Raw genomic sequence first — 7,314 nt, forward strand, 5'->3', positions numbered from 1 at the left:
GAGAAGGAATGAGAAGGCGACCATTCCCGGGAGGAGCTGAGGCCAACGGGGGGCTGGGCTCCTGCTTTGCATCATGGGACTTGTAGTCTGCACCCGCTTGGGCTGGTTCTGGTAGGTAATAGGTGGTTTTCAAGATTTAGCCGCGCTTTAAGGAATGACAATCGATTCTGAGAGTGGGAAGACACAACTCTGCACTGCAGCCTATTTGACCTACACAATTCACAGGTTTTCATGGGCAGAGAACTGAGATTCGTTAGTGCTTGTTTGTTTGTTTTACCATTGGAAGCAATTTCAGCTCAAGTGATACAGCCTTGGGCTTGTGAGGTGTGCCCATATGAAGAACTGAAAGGTTTTCCGGAAAATTGTTCTTTGATAATCAAATACCAAAATACAGACCAGTCTACAGGCCTGTTTATCCTTAGAAGTGTGCAATTTCATATAAACTTCATCACATGATTTCCAAGGCTTTGTAATATTCCCAAGACTGGAAAAAACTGATAGTTGTTATTACATAATGAACGTAGGAAGGTCATCTGGCTTGTGACCTGGTAATGGTTTAGGGTTGAGAATATTGCTTTTCTAGTGTGAATGAGACACACAAAGAGGATTCTATAGAAACAGTAGACTGAAACAGGAGGTAGTTTTTGAGATAGGTTTGGCAGTCTTGCCCTGAGTTGGCAGTTGTACCCCTGAGTTCTGTAAGTGAATAAGGGTATAGAGAAAAGAAAAGATAAATGAGCCTTAGAACATTTCCATCACTTGTGGTAGCAAAAAATAACTGATGAGGAAAACCTGTTAGGCCAGTATCAAGGAAGCCAAGGAAAACTAAACTTTCCTGAAGTAGAGGTATACAGATACCACTGGAGGAAGAGAACAATATAGAAAAGGTCATTGAAATTGTTCAAGAACTTTCTTCACAGATTATTAAAAGGCACATACAGGATATACGTACTATATGGGTTCTTTACCTACCAGAATATCTGCTATTAGTAAATGTCTAGATTTTACTTTCAGAAAATGAATTGAACATCTTTTTTAAAAATTAAAATTGTTTTAAAAACTGTGGTGTAATTGACATATAACATTATGTTAGTTTCAGGTGTACAACATAAGGATTCTATGTTTGCACATATTACAAATTGATCACAGCAAGTCTAGTTAACGTTTGTCACCACACATAGTCACAGGCATATTTTTTCATGTGATAAGGACATTTAAGATTTACTCTCTTAGCAACTTTCAGGTGTGCACTGCACACCTCATCCCCAGGACTTATTCTCTTATACCTGGAAGTTGTACCTTTTGACACTCTTCATTCGCTTCACTCACCCTCGGCATCTTGCCTCTGGCAACCACCGATCTATTCTCTATTTCTATGAGCTTAGTATTTTTTTTAAATTCCACATGTAAGTGAAATCACACGGTATTGCTATTTGTCTTTCTCTGTCCAACTTATTTCACTTAGCATAATACCCTCAAAATCCATCCATGTTGTCACATATGGCAAGATTTCATTATTTTTTTATGACTGCATAATATTTCATTGTGAGTTTGTGTGTGTGTGTGTGTGCGTGTGTGTGTGACAATTCCTTTATCCATTCATCCTTTGATGGACACTTAAAATGGTTAATATCAAAAAGACAAGAAATAATAAGTGTTGGTGAGAACATAAGCAAAAGGAAATCCTTGTTGGTGCACTGTTGGTGGGATTGCAAATGGGCACAGCTACTATGGAAAACAGTATGGAAGTTCCTCAGAACACTTAAAAAATAACTACATATGATCCATTATTCTCACTTCTGGGTATTTATTCAAAGGAAATAAAAATATGAATTTGAAAAGATATATGCACCCCATGTTCATTGCAGCATTATTTATAATAGACAATAAATGGAAAAGATATGAAAACAAAGCCTTGGAAATCATGAGATGAAATTTATGTCAAATTTTTGTATCCATTCATTCTTTGATGGATACTTAGGTTGTTTCCATGTATTGTTTATTATAAATAATGCTGCAATGAACATGGGGTGCATATATCTTTTTGAATTAATATTTCTATTTTCTTAGAATAAATACCCAGAAGTGAGAATATTGGATCACATGTAGTTATTTTTTAAGTGTTTTGAGGAACTTCCATACTGTTTTCCATAGTAGCTGTGCCCATTTGCAATCCCACCAACAGTGCACAAACAAGGATTTCCTTTTGCCTATGTTCTCACCAACACTTACTATTTCTTGTCTTTTTGATAATAACCATTTTAATAGGTATGAGGAGATATCTTATTGTGGTTTTGATTTGCATTTCCATGATGATTAATGAGGTTGAGCATCTTTTCATATATCTGTTGACCACCTGTATGTCTTCTTTGGAAAAATATCTATTCAAATGCTCACTTTATTTTTAAGTCAGATTTTTCTTTCTTGCTGTTGAGTTGAATGTGTCTTGGATATTAACCTCTTGTGAGATATGTGAGCTGCAGATATTTCTTCCATTTAGGAGGTTGCCTTTTCAGTTGTTGATTTCGTTTGCTGTGTGGTAGCTTTTTAGTTTGATGTAGGCCCACTTGTTTATTTTTTCTTTTGTTGCATTTGCTTTTGAAGTCATATCCAAAAATATCATTGCCAATACCTATGTCAAGAAGCTTCTAGGATTTTTATGATTTCATGTCTTGCAATCAAGTCTTTAATCCAGTTTGAGTCAACTTTAATATGGTGTGTGATAGTTATCTAGTTTCATTCTTTTGCATGTGGCTGTCCAGTTTTTGAAACACTATTTATTGAAGAGACTAAGGGCCCAGTGCATGAATTCGTGTACCTTGAAAGGAACTGTGGGCTGCGAGGCTGCGTTGGACACAGGGGCGGGCCTTGGTCCATCCTCCACGCCCCCGCCTGGGCCCTCCCACTGCGGCCCCCGGTCCCCTGTCTGCAGGCAGCCCCACTTCCACCTCTTCAGCTCCCACGTGCTGATGGCCCTGGCCCTGCTCAGACCCGCTGACAGTGTGGAGCGATTGGGGCAGGCACCAGCAGTGGGTGCAAGTGGTGGCTGCTGCCCCAATAGCCCCACAGGAGCAGGGCGAGGTGGAGAAGCCCTCAGGGCAATCAGGGCCAGTAGCCACCACTCGCACCCGCTGATGGCGCCGAGCGATTGGGGATGGCGCTGAGGGATCAAGACCAGCACTAGGTGCCAGCAGCAGGTGCAAGCACCAGGCAGGACCATGGCGCACAGGAGCAAAGAATTTTCAGTAACCACCAGAGGCTCTTGCCCCTATGACAGCGATCAGCACCCGCCTTGGTCTGGCGCCCCACTCATCTGCTCCAACATCCCGCTGTGTCCGATGCTTGCCATGCTCCACGCGTGCCCCCTGGTGGTCAGCACACATCATAGTGACTTGTTTGATCTATTTGCATATTAGGGTTTTATATATATATAGGTTGTCCTTTCCCCATTGTATATTCTTTGTTCCTTTGTGGTAAATCAATGACCATATAGACTTGGTTTTATTTGTAGGCTTCTGAACGTTTTTAATAATCAAGAAAGAATACCTGGTGGTTGTCAGAGTAAAAGTTACATTATCACAGACCATATCTAATGCCTAGTGTCTTGTGTGGATTATGTTAAGCTTGGACGCCTCTACGCAGTGCACACAAATTAAATTATATACATTTAAATTTGTAGCATAACAAAAGACCATTTTTCTGCCCTTCCATTATTTTAATTTTATATAAAATATATACACCTAACAGGACATTTTAAGCCCACTCAAGATACAGTTTTATACAATGATATATAGATATTGGTAACTGGGGAGAAGGGGCTGTAGGAGAAGAAATAAGGGTGAAAAACACACACCACAGCAGAAAAAAAGTATGTGCAATAGGCAGTCATCTCCTGAGGTGGCTTCCTAGATCCCAGTGCATCCCCCTTCTCTGGAACTGGTCCTTGAGGCCATGTTTATAATATGCCACTCTTATAACACATGTTTTAAAAAAAAAAAATATATATATATATATATATATATATATATATATATATATTGATTTCAGAGAGGAAGGGAGAGGGATAAATAGATAGAAACATCAATGATGAGAAAGAACCATTGATTGGCTGCCTCCCGCAGGCCCCACACTGAGGATCAAGCCTATAACCCGGGCATCTGCCATGACCGGGAATTGAACCATGATCTCCTGGTTCATAGTTTGACGCTCAACCACTGAGTCACGCCAGCCAGGCTAACACATTTTTTTTAATGTCATAGATGATTGTGTCCATGGAGGACATTTGACCCATGCTGTGTCCAAAGATGCCCTTTCCTAGGAAATTAAAACTGGATGGGGTGGGGGGAGACACGGGCTTGGAAGGCCCAGGAGCTGGGGTCAGACTAAGGAGATTCTGTGGTGAGAAGTTCCGCAATGTCCACTGTAGAGGTCCCTGGTGTAGATTTGGTCCTTCCCCATTCCTGTACTATTTCTTGGAGTTCTTGAGATACCCTGGTGTTCTGTCAGTGGATTTGCTTTTTGCTTAAATCCAGCCTGAGTTGCTTCTTTTGCTTATAACCAAAAGTACAACTGAAATAGCAAGTTGGAATGAGGCAAACTAAATAGGAGTTGTAAAGGCTGATAAAATACAAAAAACTTCTTCTCAATGATTTATGAATAAAATGACATAAAAAACAACTTTTTCAATTATTATTTTGGTATCATTTCATAGATTCCTCAATTTAGTATATTGGTTTCCATAGACAGTGTTTCTATTATCTTAACATCTGGGGTCTGTATTGCCCCTGTACTTCATTTCCTCACTGCCATGATTGTAAGACTTCAGAGAAGGAGCCACATGATCTACTCTTAGGATACGGGAGGTTACCAATGTAACAACAGGGCAACAGGAAAGCCAACTTTATTGCAGTGGGCCTGTGACCTATGCAATTGCCTAAGTCCTGGGTAGGAATTAGATGGCCTTTATAATGGTGCAGAGAAGACACTCTTCAATCCGGCCACTTTGATTCATGATTTTCCACTCATCGTACTACACAAGGAACTTTTTGAAAGCATGCGGAGAAATCCTATGGGAAAGATAGCAAAGATATCAAATTTCTTCACAAAATGACACTTACAATCTTAGAACTCTAAGGGACTATGATGATCCTGGGAATAAGGCTCCCTTTAGATGACTAAGGAAAACAGGCAAGAAGACCTGCCTGTAGTCATGGAGCCAGTGATGCATCCTTGACTCCCACACTGGAAAGCTGCTCAGCACACCCGGTAAGACAGCCTTCCTGAGCTCTTCCGCCCTGCCGTGTCCCGAGTGCCTCTCAGCCTTTCAGGAGCAGCGTGCCCCTGCTGCATTCTCAATGAGCATTTGATGGCTTTGATGCACGAGCAGGGCCTGCATCGGGCCGTTACGGGTGATAGGGATTGGCTAAGTAAAGGAGGGAGGCGAGGCACACCTGACAAAGTTAAAGACTTGAGAGAGGACATGAAAGAGTGTGGGGTGTTGTGGGGTTATGAGGTGACCAACCTGATTGGATTGAGAGATGTTCAGGTGTAACTGGAAATAGATGAGCTCCTACTCTTTCCTCAAGTCCATCTCAAATACAATCTCCTCGGTAACACCTTCCTGATTTCCTGCGTTGGAAGACGGTGAGCCCCTCCTCTGTGATCACATTGTATTTGGGTTGTGAGTGGAGGCAGGCATCACGCTGTCCTGTGAGTACTGCGTTCGTGTGCAGTCTGAGGGCCAGGATCACCTGTTACACATCGTGTGCTGACAGTAATTTCATGGCACCTGCATAGTCCCCAAATGACTATCTGTTTGACACCTGGCCCACTCTACTTACTAACGTTTCCCATGGATCCATGTAGACATTTGCATTTTCAACTCCTAGTTAGAGAATAAAATCCACATTTTTTTGAGTAGGCCTCTGTGTCCCTTCATGAACTGACTTTTATAGTCTATTTCCTCCAGACTAATTAATTAGTTAATCAATTAACCTGCTATTTATTGAGTACCTGTCACATGCAATGAATCTCCAAGTCCAGGCATGCCGGTTCTTTCCCATTCTGAGCCCTTCATTTTTCTCTCCTGCTAGTATTTGCTGTTCTTTTGCCTGGAACTACTTCTCCCATCTGGTACCTGAGGCTCTGCTATGAGAGACCTTCTCTCACGAAGCTTGTCTGATTCCCCTCCCCCCGCATGTCCTCACAGTCCTCCCCCCCCCACCCCCCAGCTTCTGCCGTGGCCTGGCTCCTGTCCTGCGTGCTTGTCCCGTGTCTGCCTTCCTGACTAGACTTCTCTTCTTGAGGAAGAGACTGCGTCTTTCCTTCTTCGCCACTGGCTGGCAGAGCCTCGGGCCTGTGCTGAGCCTAAAGGGAGTGAATAAATGAAGGGCAGTGAGTTAGTAAAGCTTTTTACTGGATCAGCTGGGTGGTTCAGTATGAACACACACGCGTGCACACACGCACATTCTCCGGTGAATTTGGTGTCAAAGAAACGTCCAGTGGAGCTCAGTCTATGAAACAAAGTGAGCCATCCCTGGTTAAAGAGAAAGGGGCCTTTCATTTACTCAGAGTCATTTGTAAACCGCCGGACTAGAAAGGTGGTTTCCATGTCCACCTCAGAGCTAATGTTTTGTGAGTTTATGTGTATCATTTGAAGCCTGAAGCAGATAATCGAACAAACATCACAGCCTGGTTAGCCATGGTCAGATCTATAAAAGGCATTAGGCAGAGCAAAAGTAAAATGACCACAAAAAAGGCAAAAAAGCGAAACTCCTGAAATTAAACAGACCGATGAACCTGGGATTATTATTGTACCGTTAAGTCTCATCTTAATTAAGTTCGATGTGCTCCAACACCTGGTGTAAACATGGAGAACGAATTCTGTCTTCTGAGGTCCAAGTGCCAAGTTTCAGCATCCTAGTGTGCAAGAGACCCTTCCCCAAACAAAGTTTTCAGGGGAAAATGTAGCCTTGGAAGAAGTAGCAGGTCTTCGTTCCAGGATTCCTGCTCCTCCTGGCCGCGAGCTTGCTAGCTCTCAGGGACGGCTTAATTCTTCCGGGTACCTCTGCTCTTTTGTTCAGATTATGTCTGTCTTCTTTTCACCTATGATGTGGGAAAATACCAGTCCTTCCTCATAGGGTTACTGTGAAAAAGAAGAAGGGTCATGCTTGTTAAGTGCTTAGTACAGTGCCTGGCAAAATGAACAATACTTATGATTATCTGTTGAGTCAACTGAGTAGTTGAACTACTGTAAAAAGATAGACAGTATTAATAATGTGTATGTAGATCTTTGTTGAATGAATGAATAGTAGT

The sequence above is a fragment of the Myotis nattereri genome (genome assembly GCF_964212035.1).
Source record: "Myotis nattereri genome assembly, chromosome: 17".
Lineage (NCBI taxonomy): Eukaryota > Metazoa > Chordata > Mammalia > Chiroptera > Vespertilionidae > Myotis > Myotis nattereri.